Genomic DNA, 12,654 nt, shown 5'->3' with positions numbered 1-12,654 from the left:
TATATAAGCGTACCTTTTTACCTTAACCTGTCACCAATGGAACTTTAGTGCTTTTGCTAGTTTAATGGGTACATACTGGTAACTTAAATTCGCCTTAACCCAATTTTATTTAATATCCATAATGCTGTGGATTTTAGAGTATGCCACTTTAGTATCTTCATTTTTGTGTAAGTGTGCAAGCTGTTTATTCTACTCCTTTGATATTTATTGACTAAAATCTGATTTTCAGGATATCGGATCTCCAGTCAGCCTCATGTTTTAGGGAAAATATGGATAATATATGAGAAGTACTTCCGTAGGATGACTAGCAAGCTTGGTCATGTGACTCCAATCCTTTCTTCTCCCACCACTCCTCTTCCCCCATCCTACCCTCTGAACTTGAACTTCATGGATCTCAAAATTTTTTTACTACAGGAATGATACTACAAAATATCCAGTGCTTGCTTAAATCTCTGCTTATGGTTGGCCAAAAGTGTTTGTAATGTCAGGGACGCCTGGGTGGCTCAGTTGGTTAAGCGGCTGCCTTTGGCTCAGGTCATGATCCCAGTGTCCTGGGATTGAGTCCCACATCGGGCTCCTTGCTCAGCAGGAAGCCTGCTTCTGCCTCTGCCTGCCACTCTGTCTGCCTGTGTTCACTCTCCGTGACACACACACACAAAATTCCTCTTAAAACTCAGAAGAGCCATGATCTCAAACTTAGAGCAATGATTTATACTCATGGGCAACCTTTAAATGGGATCCTGATCACTTTTAAAATAATATGGAGAGTGACTAAACTCTATTATATAAAATTATTACAGATGATTGTCCACTTCATGTGTCAGACTCTGCCTACAGTATTTTTCCCTATTGCCAAGGCCACTTGGCTACTGTCAAGTCTATTTTTTAGGACCAATCCTGACTTTAGAAAGTATTTTCCATCTTAGTAATATATAGTTTAGCATTAAGTTCCAGGTCCTGCTAGTACAGTCTTGGTCATGAACTTCAGTACTGATAACGAACTTAACTGTCTTGAATCCAAGGATTACGCTGGCCTCTCTTGGCACCCCCTAAGGAAGGAGTCTGTTCCCCAAAATGCAAGCTTATTGGTGAAGGAAGAGTTGGTCTGTGACTTGTTGACTGACTATAGATACTTTCTGCTTGTCCTACACTTTAGCAAATACGGAGTCATCTTATTAACTATGAACAGATGAAAAGCTAGGTGAATCATAATCCAAGGCCTAAAATCCAAAGTCTTTGTTTTTCAGAGAAAAGAGCATGTGTTATTTACATGGCAAACCAAACAGCTCTCTCTTGCCAAGGTGCACAAAATGAGAAATCTCATTTATGCCTACACATGACTCAGATACTGCCTTCTCTATATTGGGGACATACACATGCTTTGGAAAAGGACAGATCTGAAGGACTATGTACTAAAGCAAAGAGGCAGGAGAGGGAGCCATAGAGGAGATAACCCAGCAATCATCTACAGAAATGGTTCACTAGATGTCACCCCACACTTGAGTCAGGATTAATGTTTTTCTAACAGAATTCACGAGCAGGAAAGGGGCCTTCTATTTCCTGGAAAAGAACTCTTTGTTTCTTCCTACCCTAATTTGGTGGAATATCTTTGTGTTGAAAATTATTTGAAGTCACAAAAGTGATTTTTGGCTTTAACCAAAGAGTTTTTGATGTCCATGAAATCTTGACATTTGAACAGGGATTTACTATGCTAACCTATTATGTAATTTTATATGGTGCATATTTATTACATAGTAATTTGAAAATGCAAATAAGTAAAAGAAAAAAGCCTACATGACATGACCTTATCTCTAGAAAAAAAAAATGTAAACATTTTGATACATTCTTCTAGAATTCTTTCTATACACACACACTAAATAGTTGCTTCATAAGGTACACATTATGAATTTTTTCCATGTCAATAAATGCATTTTTTACTATGAATATACAATATTACTTAAATGGCATAATAGCATTTTATTATTTATTGGTCAATTCTATATAATTAAATATTGATACTATATGCTTGACAACCTAATATGTTGAAAAAAAGATGTGAGCTTCAATGTACTTTTCTAATATGTTTTATATTAATATTTATGACATCACCAAATCTTACTTAAACCATTTTAAGATCTGTCTCCAAAGAAATTGTTTAGACTTTGAAAAATCAGAGAGTAAGCTACCTTTATCCAAGTGCTCAATATAAAAATCTGTGTTACCACTGTGAAAAATAATAAAGGGAAATCTCACTAGAACAAGTCAGGAGGTTCAGCAGGGAAGCTCTCAGGCCCTACAACTCCTCATGAATGGCAAATCTGACAGGAAGACACGGACCTTACCTTGCACTTGGATACTGCTTTACTACCATCCCCCCATCCCCTTACCCCACCGCCACCCCTCCATCTCCAATCCCCCCACCCCTGCAACAGCCCAGCCAGTGAAAGACAGTCACAACTCAGCCAATGAAAAGCCACTATACTTTGAACTCCCGTTTACTCCAATGGAGTTTTTGCTCATAACAATCCTCCCAACTTCCCCCTTCCCTCTGTAAAAGAGTATGCCTTTCCTTTGTTCAGCAGATTTGTCTATGGTTTTTATTGTAGGTTGGTTGTCCTATATTGTAATTCTTGGCTATTCCCAAACAAATCCATTTCTGCTGGTAAAATGACTGTTTTTTTGTTTTTGTTTTTGTTTTTTTTTTTTTTTTTTTTAAAGATTTTATTTATTTATTTGACAGACAGAGATCACAAGTAGGCAGAGAGGCAGGCAGAGAGAAAGGAGGAAGCAAGCTCCCTGCTGAGCAGAGAGCCCGATGTGGGCCTCGATCCCAGGACCCTGAGATCATGACCCGAGCCGAAGGCAGCGGCTTAACCCACTGAGCCACCCAGGCGCCCCTTGTTTTTGTTTTTGTCTTTTTAAGGTTAACACCCCCCAAGTTTTCAATTCTGAAAAAGTAAATGATGGCTTGCTTAATGTGCGTATTCATTCTGAGGAAGCCTGCTATGGCCCAGTTTCTTGTCTGACAATGAGCAGGGCTGAGGAATTCAGTGGACAGAGTCTGTGTCCAAAATACCATGTAGGTGTCCTTTACTGGCAAGACACTATAGATTTCAAGGTTTTTGAAAGATGTCAGTGATATATTCTGGAGAGTCAGATGTTCCCATGTTCTGATTCCTTACTCATTTGATTCAGATAATTTGTTTAATTTCTCTGATCTCATTTTCCCACCTGTCAATTAGACAGCATGCTACCATGAAGTGTCACTGGGATTAAAGAAGATCTTGCTTTTAAAGTTCTTGGTTCATAAAAGCACCAGGAGTTTGGTCTTTTTATTTATTTAAATGGTTTTTTCCATTTTTCAGAAATATAACCTATGCTTTCTCACAACAGTTGAATATCTGAGTAACATATGTTTAACTCTGTACACTACTTTACCTTATTTTACCAAACTGCACAATTATGAGTAAACCAAGTTTGCTGTTGATACATACATGTGGCTTTTATGCTTTTGATCTGTCTACTCTAAGCTTCCTTACAGTTTTGGTCTTCCTCTGATGTGTGTTTCTCTTCCCTCAACTCTCTTTTGAATCCTTTCCTACCTGGCAAACAAATGAAGTCATTCAGACCATTATGAAATAAATCCTATTGGGTTATGAATATAATCATTTCAGTTTCTGTGGATATTGGCCACGTGCTTATGAAATACACTCGGTTTTGAGAGAAAATGATGAGGTGATATTCTTTTTTTTTTTTTTAAAGATTTATTTATTTATTTATTTGACAGAGAGATAGAGAGATCACAAGTAAGCAGAGCAGCAGGCAGAGGGAGAGGGAGAAGCAGACTGTTCACTGAGCAGAGAGCCCGATGTGGGGCTCGATCCCAGGACACTGGGATCATGACCTGAGCCGAAGGCAGCCACTCAACCAACTGAGCCACCCAGGCGCCCCATGAGGTGATATTCTTGACAGCCCACCCTCCACATCTTTTCCACAACAACTTGAATAACAATAGGAAAGAGGTTGCTTTTATTTGACGAAGCTTTTTATTGTCTAGCCTGATCAAGCTTCATACCTTTGGCTGCACCTACCAAGAAACTGAAGAAATAAAGCAAGAAGATTCTATCCCTTCTCCCTACTACCTACATTTTTTTAAAAACAGTTTCCCCCCAAAAGGATATTGTGTTCCAGGAATACTCTATGGACCCTTTGTACCACCTTTATCAGAAACGGTTTCTTTCTCAGGCATATTCCTAAATGCCTTGGCTTGGCGTAGAAACAAATGTGTGTGCTTGGTATAGGTATGTCCATGTACATGATTTTACATACAGAAAATCGAGTTCTTTCTTCCTCAAAATTTCTCCACCCTATAAAAATAATGAGAAAAAACCTCCAGGGAGGTGGGAATTTGTTAAACCCCATTTGCAAGACTTGTTCTTCTAAAACCATTTTATCTTTTTTCCTTCCCTCCTTCCCAAGGTGGGCTTGTCTGAATGTTTCCAGAAGAAGTTGGTAGATGGCGACTTTTATCTATGCTTTCTGTGCTAAACATGTCTGCTGTGACCTTGGATCAGATCATGAGGCCCCAGCTGTTTTACTAGTTAGGGTTGTCCTTGCTCCAGCTGTTTTACTGTTCCCTACTGCCGTAACATTGAGACCTAAACATTTAAAAGAGAAGTCAAACACAGCCTGTTCCTTCTCTTGGTGGGTATTCTTGGTATGCTCAATATGCACCAGTTACTACCTGTGTTGTTAAGTGTTCAATTCTTTTATTAAATTCTTCCTATTGTGTTTACTGTCATTTCCAGAAAGAGAGAGTTTTCATTCGGACTATAGTATTTTATTCAAAATATGCCTAAAATTCAATTTGAGGTGGATTGCATCTGATTTATGAGGTTTACTAGTTTCTACTTTTTTCTGGTTTTTGACAGAAAAGAATGGAAACATTTAGAATTCGTTCTGTCATTTCAAAGTTTAGGAAGGATTTATCCTAAGTTTATTGAAGTAGTCAACTGAATAAGTGGGTCACCTACTTACCCCCCATGAAATAAATTTCCCGGCCTCTATAAATTCAGATCAACCACTAGGAATAAAACTAGATATTTCAGGGGCTCCTGGGGGCCACAGGCAGTTAAGCATCTGACTCCTGGTTTCAGCTCAGGTCGTGATCTCAGGGTCGTGAGATCAAGCCCCATGTCAAGCTCTGTGGTCAGCATGGAGTCTGCTTAGAGATTCTCTCTCCCTCTGCCCCTCCCCCCTCAAATAAATAAATATATCTTAAACAAACAAACAAACAAATTAGGTATTTGGTCTTGAACCCACCTGTAAATTGATAAGGATTAGTGTTATTTATTCAGTTATATTTTATAACACCTTTTTACACATCTGGCAGAGTGCGAGATGGTGGAGATTCAATGATGAATAAAGCTGTGGCCCTTACAGAGTCTTCGAGGTAAGTGATGGGGTGAACTGTTTCACTCCATCTGATGGAAGGGTGATAGAAACTTCCATGGACTTTGCCTTTTATATACACCTAAGGGTTAAATTACAAACTCAACACTGAATTACTAAAGGTTCCTAAAATTTAGTATTTATTAGTTACTAAAATCAGTACACTACTAATATGTACTGAAAAATCTTTATTACTACTTTATTATTTATTCTTTCAGCAAATATTTCTTCTTACATGCATTGTACTAAATATATATATATACATATGTTATAAATATAAATATTGTCTCTTTATACATAAAAACAACCCTACAAAGAAGTTATCACTACTAATCAAATTACACAGAAGAAAGCAAGCCTTAGAGAGATTTATATGCTAGAGCCTGGAGTGGAATGAAGGCTCTAGATCTGGGCCCATGCTTTCAATTCCATCGTACTAGATGTTGGGGATTGAATGGTGAGCCAATCAAACACCTCACCCCTCGTAGCTTACAGTCTAGTTAAGGAAACAGATACTAACTAAATCATCACCCAAGTATATAAACACAAATAGTAACATGTACTTGGAAATGCAAATACAGGATGTTAGAACAAAACCATAACAGGGAACATGATAGAATCTGACAGGGCAAGAGAAAACATCCCTGAAAGAATTAGATTTGAGCTGCTTTCTGAAGTGTAAGCAAGCATTAAGCTGGTGAACATAACAGGAGAGAGGACAAAGGTGAGATAAAGCCTCCACAGACAGAGGGCAAGGCCATGAAGCAGAGGAGTATGGTAGAATTAAGGGAAATCCAAAGTGGCTGAGACAGCTCTCAAGGAGATACGGAGATAGTGGCATGAGCATGGTGAAGCCTTCAAGGCCAGACTGTGCTGGAACCATCCAGGCAATGTTAGGAATGCCTTTCCTAAGAGCTTTGTGAATCCATTCAGTGATTTTAAGCTTCTAGAAGTTCTAGCTACCTCAAAACCCTTGGGAATTTTGCAAACTTACTGCACAAACATAAACACAAAGACCTATTTGAAATTTCTTCAATTGTTGACAAGAACATTTTATTGAAAGCATGTCTTGAGTTTTCTGAGGTCTTCATTTGAAGTTTTTTATAACTCTAAATTTATTACTTTTAGGTTATCTTCTTTACAGTTGGTTATAGCATTTTTGGCTAACCCCCTCCACCTGGAATGTGTTTGAATCAATAATATTTTGGTTTATAATTTTTTTAAGATTTTATTTCTTTAATTGTGAGGGAGAGAGAGTGGGGAGGGAGAGCCAGGGCACAAGCAGGGGGTGTAGCAGGTAGAGGGAGAAGGCTCCAAGCTGAGCAGGGAGCATGATGTAGGACTCGATCCCACGACCCTGGGATCATGATCTGAAGGCAGATGCTAAACTAACTGAGCCACCCAGGTGTTTCTGGTATATTTTAATATATTACCTCAAGATTAATGTATGTTATAATGTAAATGCTGTCTTAGTCCATTTGGACAGCTTATAACAGAATTCTATAGATTGGGTGGCTTATAAACAAAATAATTTTTTTTTTTAACGAAAGAAATTTCTGTCTTACAGGGGGCTGAGAAATCTTAAAGGCACGAGGAGATTCAGAGTCTGGTGACAGCCTGCTTCCTGATTTGTAGAAGGCCGTCTTCTCACTGTGTCCTTACCTGATAGACAGCACAGGAGAGCTCCCTGGGGTCTTTATTATAAGGGAATTAATCCCATTCATGAGATCTCTACACTCATGCCCCAGTCACCTCCCAAAGACTCCATTTCCTAGTACCACCACATTGGAAATCAGAAGTTTAACATATGGATTTGGGGGGTAGGGCAGAAACTTTCAGTCCATAACAAATATGATGATCCTTATCCATATTTCTATAGAAAATATTTGCAAAATTTCACCCTCAAAATTTTCTTATAAGGAGGCACTCTATTGTTTTCATTTTCAGGTTTTTTTTTCCCCTGCTTTGGGGCATAAGTAGAATATTTTACCAAAACTCTTTATTTTTAGTGGGCCAAGTTCAAAACCTATTGGAGAGCCATATGTGCCCACATTGCATGAACCAGCCACGAAACAAACTGTTACCACACAATAACACCATTTTTGTAATGGAGAGGGGGACAAAGGACAGCAGGGATAGAGGGCCAAGAAACACCACCACCATCACTGCCACCCCTGCAAGACTTCCTGAAAGAAAGAGGAAGGGCTTCGGGCCAGGCAGAGTCTGTTCTGAGGCTCTATGGCTAACTGACATTTGCTGGTTTTTTTTTTTTTTAGCAGAGGAGAGCAGAGGAAAGAAAATGTATGAATGTATGGAAATGAGAGAGTATTGCATAACTGCAAAATTATGATGAACTTAGAATTGCAGGAAGTAAACAAGGCCGTGGCAAGTGATAAGACAGGACTGCGATATAGTCTGCGAGACATCCAGGTGGAAGTGTTGAGTTTGTCGACTTTTGAAAACAAATCTACTTTTCACTCAGGTAGATTTATAGCAACGGAAGACCAATGACCAACGGAGGAGCCAGGGTCTGCGTTAAACCATGAGACAGTCTCTTGAGAATGGTAAATTTTTTTACTTTCATGTGAGAAATTACATAAAAATATTGTGATAGATATTGTTCAAGGGGAATGCGCATGGTTGAGACTCCTTAAACCTCCTATTTTTTATGGAAATCAGTAGTTAGGAAAAACACAAAAAGGAGATGATCAATATGTATGTACAGAGATTTGGCTCTTGATAAACACCCATATGATAACATCGGGTCTACTCAGCACATTAATGAAATTTGGCAAGATTTATGAATTGTCTTAGCAACCTCCCCAGGAAATGGAATTTGGCTGATGTAATGCCATCTTAAGAAAGGCCAGATCTGCATATCATTAACATTTGTGTTGGTGGGTTCCCAAAAATGGGTGTAGTCTGACCCAAAACGAATGTTATAATAAAAGCCCCCGCTTGCTACGGGTGTGTGAAACCATCTGAGGGAAGCAAAAAATTAGACATTTCTTCAAGCACAAATGGCTGGTGTCAAAACTAGTTGCAACAGTGCTATGTTCAGCAGCTGCACCTGCGTGGTAACTAGGGAGCGATCTGGCTATGAATGTTTGTTTCACACATCAGAATTGAAAGTACAGGATGGAGTACACTGGGCAACATCTCATGAAAATGGAATGGGGTTTTCTTTCTCCCTCCATCATCTGAGCCTCAAGCCTTAAAACAGGAGTAAACCATGACATGACAGTGTTTTCATCTGTGGAAAAATACATACTTTTCTATGCTAGTAATGGCATTTAAAAGGGAAACATGCCTATTTGGTCACTGACCACTCCCACATCATAACTATCTTGAAATTTCCTTTTTAAGCAATCTTTCCTAGAGACCCAGTATTGGCCCAAGACCAATTTACTCTTTGCCAGAAAGTTATTTCTCAGGCCCAATTATCTAGAAAGCTCATGAAATGTGTGCCTTGGCAGGCTGAAGAAAAAGGATTCTGTAATCAGGTTTTCCAGAGGAACTCTCAGAATTTCCAATCCAAGATCCTGTTTTGGTTGGAAGAGAGTGCACGGATAGAAACATTAAGAAAGAGAAATGAGAATTGTTGTCTCTTATATAACTCTAGGCTAATTCGTTGTATCCAGTCCCTCCTAGTGGAAGTGAAGGAAATGGTAAAAGGAAGAGATCTACAAACTAAGGATCTCCTAAAATGCCCGTGTTCAACATGACCGTTTGGGTCACCTTCAAGGAATGTCTAAACGTTAGAGGCAGGGTAAAGGTTTATTTTGCTGCAATTTGAGTCGGGTGAGTATGTCAAAAGCAAAGAGGGTTAAGAGGTTAGTCTGAGATTTGTATCACATAGAGGTCCAAGAGCTTGATACTGACCTGGAACTTGGTTTATTTATATCTAGGCGCCAGTTGCAAACCAGTCATGTGGCTAACTCCAAACGAGAGCCACATACTTCAGTTGTTCAGAAACTCCCTTGAATCCCTTTACTTCTGCTCCCTTATTTTTCTATAGTTTAGAAAAAATTCTCTTCCACCCCCAAACCCAAGATCTACTCCCTTCCACTTCTTTCTAAGGAGAATGATATCCTTTAAGGAAAAAAGAAAGGAAAAAAAAAACCAGTTTGCTTAAAAGGAAATGGATTTTGATCTCTAGAGTTTGCTAAGCCTATTTCTTGTCATTTCTTAAAATTAGCTTCTTCTAATTTTTGCCTTTGAACGAATCTGCCAAATTCTACTGTAGAAACAAAGACATCCTCCACCCCATTCTACTTAAAATCTCGTACACAGCTCAGCTCTTTCAGGAAAATACCAAGGATATACGAGATCTAATCATGCATTGTAAATTCTGTTTTCAAAAACCTGCATTTCATTTATTGCTAATCCAATTGACAGAAACTCAAAAGTGTCACAAAATACCCTGTTGGTGAGGCTGTGACAAAACAAACACGAACACTTTGCATGACTCTGATGGTTCTACAGAATGGAAGAACCTCCTTTAAAAAAGGAACTTGTTAAATTCTAGCAAAATTACATACATATGTAACCTTTAACCTTTTATTTTGAATCATAAGTGAAGTGGAAAAATAGATCTACTTTGTCTCATGTATATGAGCTCTTTTTTTTTTTTAAGATTTTATTTATTTATTTGACAGAGAGAGAGATCACAAGCAGGCAGAGAGGCAGGCAGAGAGAGAGGAGGGGAAGCAGGCTCTGCTGAGAAGAGAGCCCGATGTGAGGCTCAATCCCAGGACCTGAGATCATGACCTGAGCCGAAGGCAGAGGCTTTAACCCACTGAGCCACTCAAGTGTCCCTGAACTCTTAAGGCAGAATAAAAACTGAAGTTATTCAGTGTACAAGGAATGGTAGCATTACCTTGTCACTAATTTTCAGCTTCCAATCAATGGATCTAACTTATGAATACCTAATATCAAAAACAAACAAAACAAACCCAAGTCATACTTACACTGATAGAGGTACATATACAGCCTGAAGTGAAAGCCTGAAGGTAATCAAAACTCTAGATACAAATACAAGAGGAACATAAATAATACTATGGAGATATAATCAGCAAAACTGGAAACTAATTGAGTAGTCTCATTTTCATGGCAATACAGTTGCTTGCAAAAGTTCAACAAGGTTTCTTTGTAACAAGACACAACTGGAAAAGTTAGTTATGTTACCAAGATTTTGACAAGAATCCCATTGAAACATGATGTGCATAGAATCAGAAATGACCGGTTTTAAGAAACCAAGGTCAAGACAATAAAGCCCCCTTCCAAAAAACCTGCTGGTCTCTTGCCATCAGGGTTTCTGGTACCTTTGACATGAGTGAGGAAGGTCACTTCCTGGCTGGTTCAGGAACTTCAGGATGTTTGGGGACCATGAGAAGAGAGGAATTCACCCAAATCTATAGATATTACGGGTAAAGTCTTCATGGTAAGTCCTTGGTTTGGCTCCCTTGCTATGAGAGATTTTCAAAAGTCCAATCTGAGATTTATTTTGAAGAGTGGTAGCAAAGCAGACTTCAGAGGGTATATATTATGGTCATCACTATTCTTGCTGCACTTGTGTAAGCAAACAGGCCAAGTTTAATGAGACTGGATTTATTTTGCAAACAAATTAGTCTTACTATGATTATCTTTGATAGAAGCAGGGGTGACTGTAGATAGAAAATTATGTTTCAATGGAAAACAGTATCTGATATCTGAGGATATCAGATTCTAGTCCTGTACAGTGTCTTTGAAAAGGCTTTGTTATCCCATCTCTAAGCTGGACTGGATTCTGAACTCTTTTACTTCCTCAAATATCTGGCTACCACTCTCCAAATTAATATTTTCAATTATCTCTCACTCTTCTGACCCAGAATAACTAGAAACAAAACCATCATTTCCCCAAAGCCCTGCCAGTTGAAGTTGCATGACTGACTATAGACATAAGGAAATCACCCCAACAGCTTATGTATGGACAAGCTTCCTGCCTGTTGCTGTGTGGGCCACTCAGAAATTTCACCAGAATACCTGATGACATCACCAGAGACATTCAAACTGCATGAGATGCTTCAAGCTTGACAGGCACACATCTCAACAGGCTGCCCTCCAGACTCCAACTGGATTTACAGTCAACTCCAATCATTAACTTTTGTTTTTCTTTTGCTTCCATGTAGATGACTCCTATGAAATACCTGTGTATTTCCTATGTGCTCCCACCACAGAAGCCCAACTTTGGGATTCCATCTGGTATCACCATGTCCTGATATGAGACACAATCGTTTAATTGAACTGATTTCTTCTCAGATCTAAGAGACTGGTTTAGTGAGACATGTACTAACTCAGCTTCTAGACTGTGAAACTTCTTGAGGAAGTTTCAGATGTAGACAATGAAGGGAAGCAGAAGATGCCACCCCAAAATATGACTCTTTGGTACAAGGATTATCTTGGGCTGGCTATTTTGAGAACCAGAAGACCCAGAAAAACTCTGAAAACAGTAGAGGTTACACTCTTTAAGGAAACTTGAAAAGGAAATCTCCATGTGTCAGGGTCTCTCTCTTTTTGTATCAGGAAGAGTGGATGACTAAACCACAAGAAACTCTCACCTTTGGAGAAGGCATCAGCTTCAATGTGCGTAAGAAACTGTACCCTTGTTTACTGTGATTTTCCTGGGGACCTCACTGTAACAAGCCTTCCCACACCTTTCTTTCATCTTTAGCTGAAGATGGTCTTTAGGCCACCTTGGGTCTTACCCATTTTTACCTGGGTATCTCCCATGTATATATGAGGCGTACAAGTTGATAAACTTCTGCTTGCTTTTCTTTCATTAATCTGTCTGTTGTTACAGGGTTCTCAGCCAAGAACACAGAAGGTAGATGAAAAATTATTTTTCCTCCTCCAGTACACTACAGTACTGTGAAAGGATTGAAATCTAAAGTGGAACCAGGGGATGTGTAATGAAGAATCTCGTGTACGTATCCTCAGAAGAAACAAATTTAAAAACAGAGAGCCTGATTTCCCACAAACACCTGATTCATGAAAGACTAAGACTGACCTTCTGTCCAGTGAACTTCCACCGAGAACTCCTCCCAAGCTTCAAGCCAATGAACGTCCTGCTTGGATTCTGGCTGGCATTCCCCTCTTTGCACGCCTTGCCCATAAATGCAGCCCAGCCAGGCCCTCAACAGCCCTGCCCCCTATAGCTTGCTA

Source organism: Mustela lutreola, chromosome 3 (genome assembly GCF_030435805.1).
Source record: "Mustela lutreola isolate mMusLut2 chromosome 3, mMusLut2.pri, whole genome shotgun sequence".
NCBI lineage: Eukaryota > Metazoa > Chordata > Mammalia > Carnivora > Mustelidae > Mustela > Mustela lutreola.
This window is presented reverse-complemented; position numbering follows the sequence as displayed.